Source organism: Hemibagrus wyckioides, linkage group LG15 (genome assembly GCF_019097595.1).
Source record: "Hemibagrus wyckioides isolate EC202008001 linkage group LG15, SWU_Hwy_1.0, whole genome shotgun sequence".
Classification (NCBI taxonomy): Eukaryota; Metazoa; Chordata; class Actinopteri; order Siluriformes; family Bagridae; genus Hemibagrus; species Hemibagrus wyckioides.
The window spans coordinates 14,385,116-14,408,151 of NC_080724.1; the positions used below are offsets into that span (position 1 = coordinate 14,385,116).

General features: G+C 40.9%; 1 protein-coding gene across 1 annotated transcript in view; it reads left to right on the top strand.

Annotated features, from left to right (window-relative positions):
* The first annotated feature begins 2,262 nt into the window (after window positions 1–2,262).
* Window positions 2,263–23,036, top strand: part of rerea (arginine-glutamic acid dipeptide (RE) repeats a) — a 160,116-nt gene continuing 139,342 nt past the window's right edge. Inside the window, exon 1 of the mRNA XM_058409149.1 lies at window positions 2,263–2,510. The gene's annotated coding sequence lies outside the window, so the exon portion shown is untranslated. The remainder of the gene's footprint in view (window positions 2,511–23,036) is intronic.

The following is a 23,036-nucleotide window of genomic DNA, read 5'->3' on the forward strand; positions in this document are numbered from 1 at the left end:
AAACCAATCATTCCCTCCTGCAGAGGGCTCTACACTGAATACAGTCACAGGCACATTCAAACCCTACACCCTAAAAGCTTTTATTAAAGATAATGGTGTGAGTTTCTGGCCAGAACTCATGGTGCACAAGTGTTGTGTTCACAGGGTCACCTTCCTCAATCACACACAGCACAACACCAAAGCCGTACGTCACACAGTCAAAATTGACTGATTGATTTTTCATAGTGTGATATTTTGAGCCAACCAGTCAGAACATTTTGTTCTGGATTTGTAACGCTCTAGAGGACTCGCTGGTCTATTTGAGCAAGCTGTAGATTACAAGTTGTCTTCTTTTCATATGAATATATTCATGCTGGTGGCAGAATTAGTCACATGATGAGAGCCATTCATTTCCAGACAGATGTCGGTCAGGAAGTGAGTAAAACATGTTGTAATAAAGATATGACTACTCTATCTGGAAGCTCATTAAACTGCGCAGTGTGGATAATGATAATAAAGTTGACTTTGACTTTGGACATATTATCTTAAAAAGGGTCTATTAGCAAAATGTTAATGACATGACAAAATGGCTCAAACACAAAACCGGGCATCATCTGTTTGCTATTTATATAGTTTGTGTGAGACATTGTGGATTTTTTATTATTATTATTACTTTTTTTTTTTTTTTTTTTACATTTTTGCTATTGCTAGTTGGTGATGATAATGTAATGAACTTATATGACGTCAAATAGGTCTAATAAATCACCACTCAATAAAAACTGGATGGATAGATATAGGTAGAAGGATAGATGGATGAGTGGGTGGGTTTATAGGCAGATGGAAGGATAGACTGACAGATGGATCAATGAATGGACTTTATTGAACCTCAAAATAAAATGTATTTTTTTTTTTGCATTATGTTTTCTACCTGTCTCTTCTGGGATATTTGTGATATCCCAAGAATGACAAGTTGAACTTTAGTAGGATTTTTTAATGAAATGATCATCATAACCATCAGGTGAACTGATCAGATTTGGAATTGATTCACACAGGGTCAAGGTCACAGCAAGGTTAAATGTCTGATATTGTTTATACTTTTAATAGGTTTTCTCCCAAGTGTATTTTAAGGGTAGTGACAGTTTATTGCAGTGAAGTAGGGTAGATCAAGAATGCAAAATATTAATGCTTGTCTTTTAAAACAAGTTACAACAGCTTCTATGACTGAATACTGATATATATAAAACATATAAAACAGGCAGATAATATCATGTAAATTTATTCAGTCCTTTACAAGACACCTTGCACCTTCCACACACATTCACACTCTCACTCACACCTAGAAGCAATTTTCCAGCATGATTTTGAGAGGCAGGAGGAATGGTTTGGTCACCTGTCAATACTTATGTAAGAAGAAGAAGAAGAAGAAGACGAAAAAGAAAAAGAAGAAGAAGATGATGATAACTTTATCTGCCACATTTCTTTTCTTGGCATATCAAAGCTTCTTAGAAAGTTAGGGTCAGAGCATAATGTCCACCCATCCATTTTCTATATCTGCTTTATTCTTAATCAGGGTCACGGGGATCTACTGGAGCCTATCCCAGCACACATTGGGCGAAAGGCAGGGGTACACCCTGGACAGGTCACCAGTCCATCAATGGGCCATATATAGACAAAACCACACACACTCACATTCAGAGCATAATGTAAGCCAGGGTTAAGGGCCTTGCTCAAGGGTCCAACAGAAGCAAATCGGCAGTGCTGGAGCTTGAATATATACATATTTATTAAGGAAACCTTTAGTTTTAAAGAGAAACATCAACATCGTTGATATTCCATCACACTTTCTGTCATTGTGCTACCATGAATTCCTGTATTTGTGAATCTGGGGTTGGATAATAGTTCATTTGTCTCTCATTGTTATTGATCAGGCTAAAGACGTATTAAAAAAACGTGTTGAGGGATTGAAATGAAAGCAAACAGACTGAGGCTAAAAGTTCCCTCAAGCAACAAACCAGCTTTATGAATTGACAACACCAAACACGCGCGCGCACACGCCTAATCTACTATACACACGCGCACACTCTGTCACATGCTCACACGCGCCCACGCACGCGTTTTTAAATCACAAAAACCTCACGCTCATTGGCGGCTCTTGCGCTCACAGCAGCAGAATAGCCCAATCACGTTTTAGGACACTGGCAGTAGGCGGGGATTTGTCACGTCCCTCTGGCTGGGAGGGAGGAGCTTCTTCATGCAGGGCTTTTCTTTCTTACTGAAGAAGGACAGAGATCCCAATCCCATCACTCTCAACACGCACCCCTACAAAGATTTCCTCCCGAATGATTAAAGTCGCTCCCTAACGTTGGTCAATCACTCATCCGCTCCATTTCCACCCATAGAGCAGCTATAGCGCGCTAGCTATAGCTTTAACAGCTTTATAGCTTTAGCTGTAGCTACCTGCTGCCGCTTTGTGTTTGTTGCTCGCAGTCCCATCTCAAACAAATCTCTGATGTTGTAGAGCAAGACGCAAGGTAAGTTCACAACATTTAAGACTTCCAGCCTCAACATGTCCGACTGCGTCTTTTTTTCGTCCGTTCTGTCGATGTTCGGTCGCAGCGGCTGTTGCAATTAGCCTCCGTGTTAATCAGTGGCTATTAGCTAGCAGTGTTGGGGGGGTGTTGTGGGGGGTGCTGATTAGCCACCATAGTGCTGAGAGGTGGGTTAGCTAGCTAAACAGCAGCGCGGCTCTTAGCAGCAGTCAGGGATGCTCGTTATCATGGCTGCTGCAGGTACAATCCAGGGTTTTGACTTGCCTGTGCTTGGGGGGGGGGGACAGGCATCAAGTTTGAACTTGGAAAAGCTTTGTCTCCTTGTGCATATTGAACTTGTTGAGGCTCCTGGACTCGTGCTTTTGTTGTTGATTTGTTGTTGTTGCTGTGTGGCTTCAGCTGGTTTCTGTCTCCCCCATCTGCTCTTCCACTCCTCTCTTTCTCCAGCAGCTGGGCTTTTTACATGGCTATGGTTTCATTCATTAAATGATATTTTATTTTCACACACAGCCCTCATACACATTTCTTACTCCCATGATTCTCAAACTGGGGCTCCAGCAGGGACCTCCAGGGGTCTATGATTATTAGACTTCATATTAGATCAATGACATGAGACTCAGCTTTTATTATGCATGCACAGATTATACTTATTATTATTATTATTATTATTTATTTATTTTTATTTTTTTATTTTTTTTGATGAGTGTCCAGCTGCTGAAATATCCTCTTGGTAACCTCTCTCTTGCTCTCTCTCTCTCTCTCATTCCAGGCTTCTGTTGCTAAGTTATCCAAAACACCAGACACTTTGTTGTTCTCTGTTTACATGCTTTGAGTCACGTCACTCAAAATAACACGTCTTCAAGGCACAAAAAAAATAAAAAAAGGATTGGTTTGGAAAAATGTGTCAGATCCCTAAAACATCCTAAAGTTAAGATCTTAATAAATAAAGAAAGAAAAAGAGAGAGAGAGAAAGGGTGTTCAATGTAATCCTGGCTCAACCGCAAATCTTTCTGTGACGATGATGATGATTATTTTGATGACATGATGCTGATCAAGAAATACAAGTTACTGTTGTTACCGATGTGCTTTTTCCTCTTTATGTTGTGTACAGATACATGCTGCGTATCCTACCAGCTCTCTACAAGCTTCTTTTGTGGCTAAGTTATGCAAAACATCACAGATGTGCTCACGGCGAGCCTTAAGACAGTTTGTGTTCTGTGTTTACATGCGAGATCTGAGGCATGCCAGTCAAAAACACATGCCTTCACTACGGAAAAAATAATACAGTTTCAGATCAGAGCGTGTGTCAGATCAAATCATCTTAAACTTCAGATATTCAGGCTTATTCACATTGTGTTATTTCAGCTTTTTATGATCATTACTTATCACTCTGTGTAGGTGTGTTTATTTATATGTGTATGTATATATATATATATAATGTATGTATATGTATGTGTGTGTGTATATATGTATATATGTGTGTATATAGCTAAATCCTGAATTCTGTAACAGATAGTGTGTGATCAGAATGTTTTCTCAATTGCTTTGCTTACATCAATCACAAGATTTACGCAAAACGTGGTGTAAACAGAAACATCCTTCAGAGTTAGCTTGAGGTAATAAGTACGTGTTTTTCGTTTGGGTTCTGCAAGTTTCTTTCAATCCTGTGCCATCAGTGGTTTTTAGACAAGCGTCATAGCAGCGTTCACACTCTGAGATTAAAATACAAATGTTTCTGACACAGGCGGAACTTCATTGTCGGCTGTTTTTGGTTGCAGTGGCACAAAATCAGCCACAGGCGAAGAATACGCCACTTTATGCTTTCTAAGACGACCGATCTTAACTCTTTGTGGCGTGTGATTTTAATCTGCGACAGCAGAAATGTAAACGCAGCTGTAGAGAAATTGCTCAGTGTGATGCTTGCTTAACCATTCAAAGGGGAATTAATATATTTTATATATATATATATATATATATATATATATGTCTTTTAATTCAGGACTCTCTTTTTTGGATGCTCTTCCTGATGAACACTAAACACATAAGCGGAGTTAAGGGCCTTTGAGCAAGACCCTTAACCCTCAATTGCTCAGTTGTATAAAATAAGTTGTAAGTCACTCTGGCTAATGGCGCCTGCTAAATGCTAGAAATGTAAATGTATGCGATATGGATCACCTAGGATTTTGGGGGCGGAGCCTCGTGAATGTGGCCGAGAGTCATTAAAATGTCGAGACGTAAACTTGGATATTTAAAAGGCTATGAAATCTTACCTAATGCACCGTCATGGTCCGATACTATAATGAGAAACTTTGATCAGGTCTCGTCAAATGCTTACACAATCTCATGCTGATGTAGATACTCAGTTTCACATCAGATATATTTGTTTTAGGTATTATTGATAGTTCAGAGTGAAATTGAAAGGGTTTTAGTGATTATAGTTTCACTAGTGTTGTTTTCTCATTTGAAGGCATGACTCTAAGTGCAGCATTCGTGAAACTAAATACATTTTTTTTTTGTCATCCTATAAAACATTGCTAGATCTAGGTTTTAACAGCATGATGGTTCTTGGCAAGTTGCTACACATTTGGCTGATGATTTGGATTCTGCTTATGAAATATTTCTTTTTCTTTCCTTTGGGAAATGCTAATAACATCCTGGAAAAAAAAAGTTTCCAGTCAACTTTCTTTTAACGCTACTACTAGCGAAGCAAGCCGAGTGGACAAAGTGAGCGAGGATGGAGCACATGTTGACCATGTAATAAGGTCGAGGACAGATGGTGATCAGATGCGGCCACGAAACATCTGCTTGTCTTTTACATGAGTTTGTGTCCTACCTACAGCACAACATGATGTTTTCGATTGTAATAGAAGAAGAGCCACAGAGCTTAAGAAGTGGTTTGTATGTAAAACAGGGAAATATGTCACAGAGCAAGATGACGTTGTGGAAAAATGAACTTTCTAGCGCACTGGTCTGTGTTTTTGTAATATCTCAATATACAATATAAAAATTACATTTTGTCCTGATTTATTTTATTTATATATATATATATATATATATATATATATATATATATATATATATATATATATATATATATATATATATATATATATATATGTCTCTTACAAGTCTCTTACAAGTGTTTTCAAATGGAATGTGATTATGATCATTCTGATCTCACTGATATATTAACTTCATAATGCGAGTCCTAAGACGTCAGCAATGTTCACATCCAAGCAAAACCTTCACATACAACAATGCTGAACTTTTAATCAGCAACTCATACATTTAGTGAATCTTGGATGTTAGGAAAGTAACGACGATCCTCGTGATGTCTCCAGTAAGGCTACTGTGAGGTGATGTGTGGTGATGCAGATACGTTGTGATGTGGAGAAGAGATGAAACGTTAAGTACCAGCCTGAGATGTTTTTGTTGCCTTTCATGCGTTTCATACATTGCTTTCATTCAAGCATTTTTATATGTAATGTTTTTTTTTTTTTTTACACCCTATTCCACAAAGGGGCACTTGTTTAATTGGAAGTTTCCCCCGTTGCTGTTGAATAAGATCATAAGCGTGTCATTGTGTTGGGTCCATTCAGTGTGCAGGAGACACAGGCTGGATTGTATGGCCACCTGCCACTGTGTTGCACCACGACCAAATGGAGCTCGCAGCAGTGTGTGATTGGAGGAGCACACACAATCATTTTGTGCTCTCGCCTTTCTCTCTCTCTCTCTCTCTCTCTCTCTCTCTCTCTCTCCTTCTTTCCTCTCTCCACACACACATGCTTCTCAAGCAAGGCCTGTCGTATTATACATAACAGTTTGCTTACAGTGAGTCAGTGTGCTCGCAGTGTGTCGTCTGAATGTCGTCTGCACACTCGGCTGCTTGGTAAGCGTTGTTTGCTTGCGTGATGCTGTCCTTAGGAATCGTTGTTCAGGTTTAACCTGCAGGTTACGTCTGGATGCATGAATCCTTTTGTGTGTGAGGCTTACATTACCTCTCAGTGACCTTGTTTCCTCAACACCGTCGCTATAGGCGCCGTTTGTTGACGCTGATTAAGGGTTAATATTATGGACAATAACGTGTCGGGATTATTAGACCTTTGGCGCCTTCTTAAAAGAAAGTAAATTCACCCCGAATGACTTGTAATGCGATGCTTTGTAAATACCGAGTGGAATATCAAACCGGTGACAAATTTCCGACCTTACCCACAATCCCGTTCGACTGCTCGCAGACAGCAGAAGGTTTATTTATTGCTCCCATTATAGCTACCTAGTGAGTGCGATGCAGCGGCTCTTTAGTCCTTTACTCTGTCTCCGTGTTGCACCTTGTCTGGTCTGCTCAGACTGATCAGCTTCCCCAAAGCTTCAGATTTTGTGCTTGTCCTCAATCAGTGTCATCTTGTTTGTCTTCTTGCTTTGGCAGGAGTCAGGGCTGTGGCTTAACGCAGCATTATTGCACCACATTGCATTCTGGGACTCAAATGTTTGCTGTCTGCACTGTTTCTATATCGGAATTGTCATTATAACTTCAAGTGAGGAAAGAAGCCTCTTGCTCTAGCGTTTTTAGACACTAACAACATCCCCTGACTGTCGTCCCACATGTTTCTTCTATTAAACATAATATTATTAAAGGTCTGTTAAATAAAATGAACTGCTCTAGCCGAGCAACAAACAACCACTGAGTTGTCATAGGAAGAAATATTTCCCGAATGCTTCAGTATGCTGTGTGTCACATGCAATGCTTTTCAGGGTGGAGTTTTCCTTTATTGAGAGCCTCTAGAGTGAATATAGGATATTGTTTTATAAAGGATATTGCGAAACCCACAATAGTAATAAAATACAGCCATCAACCATCCTACAGCATTACGGTACACTTATCACATGATAGCCAGGAAAAGGAGCTTTGTCATTTCTGAATTTCAAGTGGACACTTTAGCTTTTAACGTTCTCTTCCAAGAGAGATTTCATACTCCCTGTTTTCCTTGTACAAATGTCACAGTTCCATGCAGGCGTAGGATTACGGCTCACTTTAGTCGTTAGCGCCGGGGTGAGACACGGTGAAATAATGTCTCGCTTCTTTGTGAATAGCAGAGAGAGGCAGTCAAACAGCGTAGGAGGCATCTATTAGTAATCATTCCCCACAGGCTAGAGGGCACGGAGACGTCTCACGGGTCCTCCAGAGTGAAGCCGTGTTCGAGCTGTTTGAGCAAAACCAGCATCACACACACTTCCTCACAGCTGTGCTTATTTTTCCCCTCTCCTAAAGTGACTCAATGTGTTTGAATCCTTCTCTCTCAGCCCCCCCCCCTCCCGCTCCCACTCCCCGAACCCAGTCCCATTGTGCTCAGCTTCAGCAAACAAAACAAAACAAAACACTCAAGAAAGCAGATTTCTTTTGTGAGGCTCCCCTGCCGTTAAACCGACCGCCAATCATTTTCTCACAACGTGTCATCTCGCCGGCTCGGTCAGCCGAGCGTTCATAGCCATCGCTTCACTCGGAGTCTTTTATTAGAGTAGTTTTACATGGAAGATTAGTGCTCGCTATGAGAACGCAGCGCTGCTGACTGTTCACTTGCCCCTCGCAGTTTTATTTCCATCAATCACGTTGTCTTCTGCCATCCTGGATTCCTGCCTCGCCTTTCAGAAACCCGGGGAAGCCTTGAGGGAGACGGTGACAGAACAGAAGTAATCTGGTTAGTGTTTTTGGCATAGCGTTAATCCATCTTTTGAGCCGGAGTGCGTTCCGAGTTCACCCAAGAGGGCAATTTGGAGCGGCTGCTGCCAGAGCCAGTGTGAAGCACTCGCAGGCAGAGAGCAGTAAATAATGTGTTGCAAATGGAGCCGCTTTCCTATGAAGTGTCAGGCAAACCTGTAGGGAAGATCCCATGTGGAAGCTGGTGTGCGTAATGGAGTTGATTTTTATCAATACTCAGCCTGGATTTTCCACTACACTCGAAAGCATGCTCCTTTCATCCGCGCTTTGATTTCGTTGCTTGTTTAGAGACTAAACAGCCCAGTATGAGACGCATACCACTTCAAAACCCAGTCTATTAGTTGCGAAATGAAAAATTGGAGGCAGTATTTGGACGGATCGGATTAAGCCGGGGGATTTTCTCTTCATTTGCAAGTCTGACAGCGTTAGCTTTCTGGCTTTTCCAAGGCTGTCTTCCTCCTTCACCTGGCGCAGGCTTAAAAGAAACAGTTTGAAATACTCCATTTAACTGGAACTTACCTTTCTTTGTTGTTCTTGTTTTGACTTCACTGACCTTTTTACAGATTTTCCAGGATATGGGTCTAGTTAGAATGGCTAGCTCTTTCTTTTTATGCTACGTTTCCCACCATTTGAGGCTAATTTCATTTAGTCACTTGCGCGAATGTGTTTTTCCGTAACGTTCATTGGAAATCAGTGCGTGTGTCCAGACCACATCAAGCGGAGTCTGCTCTCCTGCACTCGGGCGGCCGCGTTCCTTCAAAAGAACTCTTGATCGGGTATTCAGTCGCTGTGTACTCATTAAATTGAACAATCTGCCAACACTCCCTGACAGCACACACAACAAGCCGGCGCTCTGCTCTTCTTCAGAATCAGTTTTTTTATGTGTTGCGGGTGCCAAAAGCAGGGTAATTGGCCCGCTCGTCTGTCGTTTTAAGAGATTCAGCTGACACTCAGGGCAACCTGGCAGAAATGAGACAGGCTGCCCCCCCCCCTCTCCACCCCCCCCGACATGTGCAGGATCGCTGTAAGCAACGCAGGCCGAGATCAAGCCGTTTTTTCCTCGCGGAGCCCCATTTCCTTTCACTCCTCGAAACACGAGGTTTGTGTGAACACGCTACATCCTGTGTCATCTGTAGTGTTGGTGAGGAGAAGCAGGCGTGTACCGTGACAGCCCTCAGAACACAGGAGAACACATGTGTTTGGATTGAGTGGCTTGAAGTGGACATGTGCTTGCGGTTGAATTCTCTCTCTCTCTCTCCATGTAGGCTAGATCTTTGAAATAAATTGTTTTTTGATTGAGCTTCAAAACTCCCTGTCATGATCATTGCGCAGTCAGTTAGCATGGTTAAGGATTCATTTTACTGTTGTTCATCTGGATGTCCTCCATGAAGGACGCAGGAAGGTAACTAGAATAGCCGCTCTTTACAGCCATGGTGAGCAGAAAAGCATCTCGCACACCTCAAACTAGGAATCCATCTACTATCAGCCAAGAACAGGAAACTCAAGAGTAGGCACAGGTTTATTAAAAACTGAAACATCACCTGGTCTCTCTAAAACATACACACACACACCACCCGCCTATTTTCAGCTGTACAGTTCATGTGCCTGTTGTAGCCTCAGGGTTCGATGTGTTGTGCACTCTGAAACGCTTCCCTGCTCCTCGTGGTTGTTTGCGTTGCCGTAAACTTTGTCAGCTGGCCACTCTTATATGACCTCTCTCATCCACAAGGCATTTCCACCCACAGTATTGCTGCACTCTTTCTTGTTTTCAGCACCATTCCTCTACTTTGGCTAAAAATCCCAGACGTTTCTGCCATTTATGAAATCCTCAACCCGTCCCATTGGGCAGCAACAGCCATGCCGCGGTCAAATCATTTTTTTTCGACTGGATCAGGATTTTATGCCCGGCACTGCTTTAACGTGATTGGCCGATTGGATAATTGTGTTGCACTGGGCAGTTTTATACTCTGTGTGTGTGTGTAAACAGGTGTTCTTAATAAAGTGCATGATAAACGTATAAATCTACCAGTATCATATTTGCGTGTTTATTAATTCATTTATTCTAAAGATGAAATAGAAATGTCGTGTTACGTAATATGTGAAGAGTCTGCTATGGGCTTAATCACTACATGATGTGTAATTTAAACCCCTGGGTGCTTCATCTCAACCCAAATCATGATTTATTGATAAAATACAAATTTCAAATGCTTAAAAAAAAAAGCGGCTTAAACGTAAAATGTTTCCCAAAACAGCAATTACACACTTCATTTACCGCCCCACCAAATTCCAGACATTCTTGTACTCATTGTACACGCATTCCGTAGAAAGAGAAGAGAAGAGAAGGATTTTCTCCAGCCCTTTGTTAGTTCAAGCGCTTGAAAACAGCAATGAAAACGTTATTTTATATGGTTCCTCTTTACCTTCTGTTACTGTCCCACGTCATTCCTACACCTTCCTACCTGAAAGCTAAGCTCCAGATTGGTTATAAATATCAGGAACATGTTTTAATGCAGATTAAATGTAAAATGTAGCCTGGAATGAAGATTTATGTCAAGAACAAACCAGTAAGATAAACAAGGGCCGTGAACCATGTTTTAGTGAGGAATCTATTCACAATTTCTCAGTATTAACAAACAGCTCGATCGGTTCGTTTAATATCATGGTGTATTCTAAATATTCCAAATCTTGCCACATCCTGTCCTGTGGCCTTCGCGGTATTGTGTCTGTGTTTAGCCTTAAAATTGCTGTAAGATTCAAAATACACTCCAGCTGAAAAGACGTCATGTGAACATATTTGACTTGCGCTTTTTCTTTTGTCCATCCGACTCTGTGATGGTCTTCTGAAAGATTAACGAACAGAGCTTGCCGGTGTACATGATAGACTGTTCACTGCCTGTGATGAAAACATGAATTTGTAATGTCAAGCAATCAATTTTTTTACTGTCATAAAAGTACAGTATTAGTATAAAAGCAACATACAGCTCTGGCATTACTTTTGTTATATATATATATATATATATATATATATGTATATATATATATATATATATACATATATATATATACATATATATATATGTATATATATATATGTATATATATATATATATATATATATATATATATATATATACATATATATATATGTGTATATGTATGTGTGTGTGTGTGTATATACATACATATATATGTATATATGTATGTATATATATTCACTTACCAGTTTATTAGGAACACCTGTAAACACCGTGGTTATTTCCTGTTAGCCTTTCTACTCTGACCTCTGAATTTTTATTTACACCGATCAGGCATAACATTATGAGCACTGAGAGGTGAAGATGAACACTGATTATCTCCTCATCATGGCACCTGTTAGTATATTAGCCAGTAAGTGAACATTTTGTCCTCAAAGTTGATGTGTTAGAAGCAGGAAAAATGGACAAGCGTAAGGATTTGAGCGAGTTTGATGAAGGGCCAAATTGTGATGGCTAGACCACTGGATCAGAGCGTCTCCAAAACTGCAGGTCTTGTTCCCGGTCTGCAGTGGTCAGTATCTATCAAAAGTGGTCCAAGGAAGGAACAGTGGTGAACCGGCGACAGGGTCATGGACAGCCCAGGCTCAGTAACCCTATGTGGGGAGAGAAGACTGGCCCGTGTGATCCGATCCAACAAATTGCTAAAGAACTTAATGCTGGTTCTGATAGAAAGGTGTCAGAATATACAGAGGCATGACGGGTCAGGGCTGTTTTTGCAAAAAAGCGGGCAGCAAAAGCGGGACCAACACAATATTAGGCAGGTGGTCATAATGTTATGCCTGATCAGGTGAATTTATTTATTTTGGCTGTTCTGTCGACTCCAGAGATGAAAGTCACGATCACGTTCCCCTTTCCTGATGTTTCACTTCAGTGAATATTAACTGAAGTGCTTGAGCTATATCTGCATGATTTCTTTTTGCATTGCGCTGCTGCCACATGATTGGCTGACTGGGTAATTTCATGTATAAGCAGGGGGTACACGTGTTCCTATTAAACTGTCCGGCGAGCATATAATCAGACCCTTGATCCTAGTGTTAAATCAGTCTTATGCTTGATTGCTGGCTTGGGCACTAGCATAGTGTAGGATTAACTGTTACAAAAACGGTACAGCTCACCTGAATAAAATCCTCCATTATCTGAACAGATGTGATTGCTTTCCAAACGACACCCGCAATTCCAAGCAGTTCAGTGTTACAGCAGCATAGAGGTCAGATTCCATTAAGCCGACTATTTACACCGCAGTAAATGTCAAAGACACTTCAGCGTCAGTGTTACGTGACATTTTATCGAGTGATTTTGAATTTCTGCCTCACAGCCCGGGGCCTGATGTTATATGGAGGTAGAACCCCAGCGGAGAACCGAGTCGCGGTCGGGGCTGACAGACTGAACTCCATCCCAGAAGCGCAGAATCAAACAGGCCTGTACGAATTACTAAACCCCGCTCGCAGATTACTGCAAGATGTCTTCTCAGATCAGATGGAGCTGCGCTTTGAGAGAGTCATTTTGCCGAATCAGATGAGGGGAGTGTTTGTAATTTAAAAGCAAAACCGAAGCAGATGTCGGAGAATGAAAGTAGCGCAGGATTGCTGTGGACCGCTATGAGGGGGGAAAAAAAACCCCAACCATGAACAAGCTGGTGTTTTTGTTTTTAAGAGCAATGCAGCCGTTTGTCTGGCGGCCTGTTGTCAGTAAAGCGAGTGGAAAATGAGATGCCATCTTGTGGGAAAATGGAGCCATATTGGTCCGTCCCTGCCGACTGGAGTGTGGGGCCGAGTGTTACACTGCTGATTAGCTAAGAGATTTCCTGCTGTAATGACACGACGTGATGCTAGCTTTGTGCTACACACACACACACACACACACACACACACACTGTGTACTGGTGTTTTATTGCTTGGGCTGTGAGCTTTCTTCTGATAATATCCTTTTCTACAGCTCAAGACATACAAGAGGGAGATGTTCAGTTACACACACACACACACACACACACACACACAGGTCTGGTTTGTCTGTTTGTAAGTGAATTAATGTGAGGGACCTACAAGAGGCTGAGGGATGAAGATATATTAGTGAAGGCAGTACAGTTTTCTCCGACACAGCAGCTGTGACAGAGCGGGTTCGAGAGCAGAGAGCGGGGAAATTTTTATTGGGTTTGATTCATGCCACACCCTGTAAACACAGCGGAAGCATTCCAAATAAACATTTATCCCATGGTTAAAACTGCCCCCGAAAACCAAACCTGTGTTTCAGAGCTTGTCTTTTAGTGTTATGGAGTATGTTACATTTTTTCCCCCAAAGTCAAGCTGTTCTAGGCTTAGCTTATATTCATTCAGTGATATGGTGAGATACAGTGTGATTAAGCGCTGTGTGATTAACCTAGACAGTAGTCCACTCACTGACCACTTCATTAGGAACAGCTGTTTTTATTCATGCAGTTCATAAAAAAAAAAAAAAAAACATCACCTGCATTTTTTGGTGAGCGTACAGCCATGATGTCCATCCACCTCGAAGTTTGACCATTTCGGAGATGCTTTTCAGCTCACCCCGGCTGTAGAGCTGCGCATTGAGATACTCTCTAAGCTCAAAACAGTCTAGCCATTCTCCCGTCCTCTCTATTATCACTGAGGTGTTTCCTCCATCTGTTATTTTATTTATTTTTTGACTATCCAGTGGGGAAATGTTCCACAAGATCAGTTCATCTAGCACTGTGATCAGACATCCCCCCCCCCCCTTCTTAATTCTGATGTGAGCATTATCTGAAGCTCTTGACTTGTATGAGCATGATTTGATTCCTGGTGGTGTTGCTACATGATTAGATATTAATTGCGTGAATGAGCTTAATAAAGTGGATGTTCCTGGTAAAGGATAAATACAAATAACAATCATTCTTGAGCTTATCACTAAGGCATCATCGACAGGTAATGATGAGAAAATCGACAGCCTCTTCATACGTTCTCTGCGTTTATCTAGTTTGATAAGTTTGTTTACATTGACCGAGGTGCATATCAGACTGCTGTGTAAATTAGCACTTCAATACGCCATCGCTCTGACTTCCTGTTTCAAAAGGAAATGTCAACCCGCAGTATCCGATCACGACCCTCAGACCGTTTTCGTGGCTTTTCTCCAAGCGTCAGAAACAGATGTGCAGTCCTGTTCGCTTCACTTCACAGGCTTACACAAAGGTGAGCCATTGTTTGGCTTTTTCCTGACCCCACGAAAGAAATGTAAACGATAATCAATAGCTCATCAGTGATTGCTCATGGTCCGTGTCCACCACCAGCTAGCAGCTCATGTTGCAAGAGATTGATTGGCCTCATAGGCAGCGATCAATAACTTAGATGTTGGTCTCAAATTCTAGATACAGTATTGCCTGGATACACCGAATCACCACAGTGCTGTGAGCTCTTCTAGATGGATATTGGTCTTTTGTTTTTTTTTTCCCCCAGAGAATCACAAGCTTTAATAACCAAGATGGTGTTAATGATTCCCTGGAGCACTAGTTGGTTGTAACACCACAGCGTGGGATTGATCAAATGTTTTCCACGGGTGATTAGTAAACATGTCGAGAAACCTTCCTGTTGATGATGATGATGGTGATTGATTTAATTAATCAGGGAAATCTTGTGAAGATTTCAGTTATGCCATTAAAGACCGTGGTTATGTGGAAACTTTTTAACCTGGAAGGTTGATTATGAATTTTTACCCCTCTCTCTCTCTCTCTCTCTCTCTCTCTCCTGAGTGAAAGCTGTTGGTTCAAACAAATAAATTCAAATCAGCCAAACAAACAAAAACAAAATCCAGCTAGTTTCCTTATATACAGTTTCACTTTGAAATATGGCTGCATTCAAGCCGAGTCAGGAAGATGGTATTTACAAGTTGAACACACACTCAAACAACAGCACTAAAGCGTAATTACGAGCGGAAAACTCTTTGCTTGTCTCAGAAGCTGATTTTCAGTTGGTTAACGCAGCAAGGTGTTGAACTAGTTAACAGCAAATGAGTCGACTTTTTAAGCATCGGAGTGAAATGGTTTGCTTTTGACATAATGTGTATATGTTTGCACAGTGAATTGCATCCAGAGTTTTTCCACTTTTCATTTATCAGTCCCAATATCCAGAATGCTTCATAGCTCTGCAGCTCTGTCATGTGGCTCGCTTTGTGGCTCATGGGTCTGTTTAGCATCTACAAAAAAATGTTGCATGCAACCCAAAATACACACCATGTTTCAATCACTTCTATTTGAGTCGATTTGGACAGGTTTGTATGTGAAAGTATTCATTTTGGAGTCATCTTTGACTTTCTGCACCCCGAGCCATCGTGTCTATGGAGTGGCTGAGGAAATGAGACCAGCGAGAAGACACTAGACCATGCGCTTAATTAAGAGCCGCTCGGTCAGTCATGGATTTTCCGTATCATCATAACTAATAATAACATTACGGGTTCTTGTACTGCCGCTTGTCTTTTTTTTTTTTGCTTTAATAGCTTTACGACCTGCATACACAGTACAACTCATTAAAGAGTCCCTCAAGCCTCCTCCTTTCCTCTTTTCCAACCCTTTTTAAAGGGCTCCTGGGTCAAACAGAGCCACATCACAGGGTGATATTTAAAAGCTGCACGACTGCCTCATAAAGCAGGTTGCACTGCTCTTTCTACCGCCGCCGCGTCTCTTTACTGCCGCCTGAGCCGTGATGATCGAATCCTGCCTGATGTTTTAATAGGGAAGTGTGTGGGGATCTAAACTGGTGAATTATGGGCGTGAGGGGAGAGTGACCTTGCTGCTTTTGTGTGCTGCGATCAGCTCTGAGCCATCAGAGAGAAGGCGTCGTGTGGCCTCTCTAGCACTCTGCCCTTGCTTTGCCCTTGCAGTGACAGCACCACGTCCGTGTACGAACCGAGCAGCATCCGATCGACATCTTGTCTTTTAACAGCTCTCTCTCTCTCTTTTTTTTTTTTTCCCTCCCCTAGTGCAGACAAAAGCAGCGGTAGTGTGGATAGGTGTGATATCTTTATAGAGCTTCCTCTTCACAGAGCTGGTTGGGGACAGGAAGAGATGAGAGGGAGAAAAGTGTAAACAATAAGCCACAGCACAGCTCTGTCTAATGGCTCAATTTGTAATAAGTGTGTTGCCTCGAGCTGTTGAGCAGCTCGCAATTTTAAGGAAGAACTCAGTTGACATTTTTGTTGCATTTAATGAACCCACTGGCTTGAGAATGTTGGGAAATTTTGCGAAAACCGGTAATTCATTTATCAAAACAAGATCGTCTCGCCCACTTTCATCATCGACATGATGCCCTCTAGCTCGTTTCTGTTTCCTCTGTCCTCCTTTCTTTCCTCGCCTAAATCTTCTGACTCTTCATTCCCCCTTAATTAAGCCTGAATGGACTCGGGTATGTTTGAATAACAAATACACTAAAGACCCAGATGCTGCTTATACAATAATTAAAACGCTACTACAGCTTTAAAAACCCATTAAGCTCTTATTCTGTCTTCATATTTTTTCCCCAGCAAGCTGCCGCCCTGTCTGCTTTTATTAGGCATATTGGCTACTGAAAGGCTCTGCTATAAATTTGATGGTCTACTCAAAATGTAGTGCTTGAAATATTAGCAATCATCTGTATTCATCTGACAGGAAAATGTACGGGTGTCCGTCAGCACGTCGAGAGTGGAGGCAGTAATTTGATCCTCACCGTTTTAAGTGATCCTTTAGGGATTTCGCAGCGGAGAGACTATGGCACAGCACCTGCCTCATGAAAGAAACATGGGCAGACAGAAGGCGACAAGAGCAACACAATAAAGTCCAAGTCTACAGAGTTATTGATTTTATTCAAATGGCACTTTTAGCCTCAGTATGTGCAGAGACGTGGGTTATTGTCTGAGCACTCGCACACCTCCGTGGGCTTCGGGAAGCCACTCGTACACGCTGCCATTTAGGAAAAAAGACAAAACTCGCATGGGTACTAATGGATGTTTTGGGCTGCTGTTTTTTTATTTATTTATTTATTTATTTTTGTGTCTGTGTTTTGTAAATAGAAATGTATTGATTGCTGGATAAAATGGGCTGTTAGGGGCTCAAGCTCATTCATGGACGGAAGATAATGAAAACAGAAATTAATTCCAGCGCATATCATTGGCTCTCAAGGGACTTAGCTGCTGGATGGAGGGAGGGAGTCATTGTGCCAAAGTATTAGCTTACTGTTCAAAGCAGCTTTGCCTTTGAGCTTTTATTAAATTAGTATTTTGAATTAATTGGCTTTTTTGACTAATCAAAACGTTTTTTCTAAAATGCGATGTGACGATAAATTTTGTCTATGTAGAGCGATAAATTGTCACGTATGCTTTTGAGACAATATGGACATCTAGGTGGTGTGTTTATTTTTATTTATTTATTTATTTTTATAAATATTATTGCATACCTATTGAAGCAATCAAATTTGATGAACATTTGTGCGTATTTTTTTTTAATGCAAAATATTATTTATTTATTTATTTTTAATTTTTTTTTCTATTTTCTTTACATGCCACACTACTAGTAACCACTATAAACAAATCTGTACATCGTGAATTGTAGAAATTTCTTCGTCTTATTTCCCCCTAAAGTGTGCGTTTTTAAGAAAGAAAAAAAACAATATTGCTAAATATTGGACTGGTGTTGTGGTGATCAGTAGCATCTGTTTATACAAGATGAGCTTAAATAGTGAACTGGGGACATTTTAACTCTTGTACTGGTGCCAGCTTAGGGATTTTAGTTCTGGTTTCAGTTAGCAATGGTGTGTGCTTTTTTTTTAGTACCTTTAAGCCAAAAATGGCTCTTTTGCAAACAGTTTACGAGCAGTTGTTGCATGCTGTGTTGCAAACTAGATTCTTGACCTCTGCTATGTGCCATATTTCATTCTTCTTGCACATTCTCAGATGTAACTGTTTTGGGGTAAATCTTATTACATTACAGTGTGAAATGTAATGTTTCATAATGATCTAATATATGATTGTACCACTGTTTTAGGAAAAAGAAGATTCTTAGGCTAAGAAAAATGTTAGATTCTCTCTCTGTGCATCTTTAGATAGACTAACGAAATGCTCATATTTCTCAAAAGTGAACTTGAAGAATAACAGGAATACGTAGGGTTTATGCTAGAGAAGTGTATTAGACCGGGGTTATGCTAGAGAAGTGTATAAGACCGGGGTTATGCTAGAGAAGTGTATAAGACCGGGGTTATGTTAGAGAAGTGTATTAGACCGGGGTTATGCTAGAGGAGTGTATTAGACCGGGGTTATGCTAGAGGAGTGTATTAGACCGGGGTTATGCTAGAGGAGTGTATTAGACCGGGGTTATGCTAGAGGAGTGTATTAGACCGGGGTTATGTTAGAGGAGTGTATTAGACCGGGGTTATGTTAGAGAAGTGTATTAGACCGGGGTTATGCTAGAGAAGTGTATTAGACCGGGGTTATGCTAGAGAAGTGTATTAGACCGGGGTTATGTTAGAGAAGTGTATTAGACCGGGGTTATGTTAGAGAAGTGTATTAGACCGGGGTTATGCTAGAGAAGTGTATTAGACCGGGGTTATGCTAGAGAAGTGTATTAGACCGGGGTTATGCTAGAGAAGTGTATTAGACCGGGGTTATGCTAGAGAAGTGTATTAGACCGGGGTTATGTTAGAGAAGTGTATTAGACCGGGGTTATGCTAGAGAAGTGTATTAGACCGGGGTTATGCTAGAGAAGTGTATTAGACCGGGGTTATGCTAGAGAAGTGTATTAGACCGGGGTTATGCTAGAGAAGTGTATTAGACCGGGGTTATGCTAGAGAAGTGTATTAGACCGGGGTTATGCTAGAGAAGTGTATTAGACCGGGGTTATGCTAGAGAAGTGTATACGTAACAAATTACAAAGTCAGGAATTCATGTAAAAAAAAGTAAAGTATAACATAAGCTTGGTATCCAGACGTTTCTAAACTGCTAAAGGAAAGCAACTGAAAATGGCCATGAATTGTAAATGACAGGGTGAGAGATTAATTTGATATGTTTTGCAGTCAAATTATTAAAGAGATGATGAAGGCTATGGCATTTGTTTTGATTAATGAGGCTTGAGCTAATAAAAAAAAGATCTGTAAACAAATAAATAACCCTAATGAATTCCATAAGGCCAGTAAACAGTATAAACAGTGACGACACGAGATCCATCAGAAATAGCACTGGTATTAATTGGTGTTATTGACTCACACGCTAAGATTAGGTATAGTCCGCTATCCCGTTACTGCTCCGTATCGCACTTCAGACGATGTGACCAAGCTTTATTTCTCAGCTTTCTCCTCTCTATCAGGAAAAACCCAGAACACAAAGTATAACTGATCATAAAGGATTTGAAGAATTCGAAACCCTCTGGAACGAATACAGATTTCTGCTCTGAAAAAGTTCTTGGCCTCTCCTATTGCATAGATCATCAACCTGTCAGTTTCTCGAATAGCTGCAAGAGTGTAATTCTATCACCTGTCTTTAACTCCAGTCAGCCTCTGTGTATTTCTCACTACAGGCTCATTATCACTCTGATTATAGTATCTAATATAGCTGAGAAATCAATGTCAAAGGAGCTCATTTCCTATTTTAATAATAACCTCTGGTCTTTGCACGATATGCAGTTTGGCTTTCAGACTTGCCACTGCAGAGACCACCAACTGTTTTTTTTTTTTTCCTCTTCTGAAGTGAATAACACTGATGATCTCCTCATCATGGCACCTGTTAGTGGATGGGATATATTAGGCAGAAAGTGAACAGTTTGTCCTCAAAGTTGATGTGTTAGAAGCAGGAAAAATGGGCAAGGGTAAGGACAAGGGACAAATTATGATGGCTAGACGACTGGATCAGAGCATCTCCACTGGGGTGTTCCCGGTCTGTAGTGGTCAGTATCTATCAAAAGCGGTCCAAGAAAGGACAGGGTCATGGGCGGCTATGGCTCATTGATGCATGTGGGGAGCGAAGGCTGGCCCGTGTGATCCGATCCAACAGACGAGCTACTGTTGCTCAAATTGCTGAAGAAGTTAATACTGGTTCTCATAGAAAGGTGTCAGAATACACAGTGCATTGCAGTGTGTTGTGTTTTGGAAGAAAAAAAGGGGGACCAACACAATAGTAGATGGGTGGTCATAATGTTATGCCTGATCAGTGTCGAGTAAGGAAATTTTCATTGGAGCTTTATTTCTTGAGCTTGGAAAGGTTTTGGATAAATTGTACTGTATAGTGTTTTACCTTTTCTGACTTCTTCCTGTTAACTTCTCTGTCTAACTACACCATGGGTTTGATTCAGTACCTGCGCTTCTCAGAGCGGTTATTTTGACCGAGGTGCCTAAATGTACTGCACCAGAGACGAAAATGCCTCGGTGTTTTATTCAGACTACACGATTTAAATGTAAGAGCAGACTAAAAATTGTGTCCACACTTGCGCAGAGTCCATTTAAGGCAGTTTTTTAGGAAAATATAAGATTTAAATCACCTCAGAATAAATCACTTGAGAATAACATTAGTGTAATTTAACAGAATTCATTATCCTGATTTCTGTTCTCCCTGGACTACTTGCCTCTGGTAATCGTCACCAGCTTTTTACCCACAATCTTAAATTAAATAAAAAATATTTCTCCAATGAGTGCCTTAGCTTTAAAAACATTTTTTTTTTAATCAAAGATGTTTTGAAACCTTTAAAATGAGCTGCATGGTGCTAGAACACTGCTCTATTTTGTACTGATAAGTGATATTTAAATAGTTAAATACATTTACACCGCCAAAAGTTTGGGACACCTCTCCAAATCGTTGAATTCAGGTGAAAGGAGTGAAAGGAACTCTTAATGCTTCAGCATACCAAGACATTTTGGACAATTTCATGCTCTCGACTTTGTGGGAACCGTTTGGAGGATGACCCCTTCCTGTTCCAACATGACTGTACACCAGTGTACAAAGCAAGGTCCATAAAGACATGGATGAGCGAGTTTGGTGTGGAGGAACTTCAGAGTCCTGACCTCAACCCAATAGAACACCTTTGGAAAGACGTGGAGACGTCTGCCTTTACATGCAGATGAATTTAATATGGAGTTGGCCCGCCTTTTGCAGCTTCATCTCTTCTGGGAAGGCTTTCCACAAGGTTTAGGAGTGTGTTTATGGGAATCTTTGACCATTCCTCTAGAGGTGCATTTGTGAGGTCGGACACTGATGTTGGACGAGAAGGCCTGGCTCGCAGTCTCCGCTCTAATTCATCCCAAAGGTCTTCTATCATTATCCCCTGATGATATTCTCATTAGCCCCTGAAAAACAACACCTCAATGATCAACGATTTGGACGGGTGTCTCAAAACATTTGACAAAATAGTGTAGGATGTCTAAAGAATCTGGATATGTTTTATACATTGAAAGCTTACGTTAAATTTGTCTCTTTACAGACCCCTAAGAAGTTGTATCTAATGATCATCTCACAGTGATTATCTATTATGAAACCTCTTAAAGCTTTACATCACAAGCAGAACTCTTTATCATCATCTTAAAAGTAAGTGTAACATTTACGACTGGGGAAAATCTAAAGTACGGTAACTTGCGCCTTTTATATACAATTTGCATAAGCTGTTCCAATTTAAACGTTTGTCACACAGGAACAACATCGGCGGTTCGTGTAGCGTCTTTCACGAGGAAAGCTTTTAGCCAACTAGCATTTTCATCTAAGGCTTCAGAGGAGTGGAATTCAAAAGACAGATGAACACTTACAGTTCTTTCATAAGTCAGTAGAAATCATGACTTATTCATAGTCAGATTTGCGCTCATTAGAATCTCCATTGTGCTGCTTTGTCTTCTTAACCGATCTTCTAGCTGAGTGTCTTGTCATGTATTTTTTTTCCCCCCCCTCCTCTGCCCGCATCCTTACCTTTCCTTGCTAATTAATATGTTGGATTGTTTTTGTCTATGTACACCTCTATTAACCTTATAACAGCTAAACATGCAGTCTTATTTCCTGTGTATCTTCTTCCTGTAAGCGTGGGGGATGTGATGGATCATGATATTTAAAGACATACCTGATGTGCATCCCGGTATAATATCTGGCCAGGGACAGCAGATGAAATGAGTGTTTATTTACACTTCCGTTGATAATGTTTATTAAGGAGCGCTGACACCAAACTAATAGGCTAAACAAAATTGATCTTTAATTACAGCGAACCAAATACAGTTCAAATAGGGCTTCAGGGGGAAAAGAAAAAAAACCCTTGGTGTTTTCGACGAATTTACATTACGAAAACATCTGGGATTTGTTCCATCACAGGATCTCAACCCTTGATGGCGTGTCCTCCTTATCTCGTTGATGCGCATCACTACATATATAGAGGTTATAATCGAGTTCCTCTCTGCTTCGAGCTCTTCTGTACAGCCTACATTAATTTGCCTGTGAAGTGTAGCACTTGTGTAGCGCTTGTGCTCATACACTTTTAAACACTCCTGTCAAATATTATCATAAAGCAGCACGTCAGTATGAAACGGGCGCTCGCGTGCGTGGATGAGCTGCTGCCTTTGCTTCCTCGCTTACACTTTCTCGTAATTATTGAAATTGATGTTTGCAGGGCCGCTCTAAATCTTTAGGCTCTGCGGGTAATAAAGACACGGGCGCAGCGAAGCTGCTAGGCTGCAAAATAAAAGGCAATCAACCTTCTACTTCCTGCCTCCTTTTGCGCGAAACAGCAGAAATACTAATTAAGCGGGAATGGCGCCTGACTCCACTGTTTTCTCACCCTTTCAC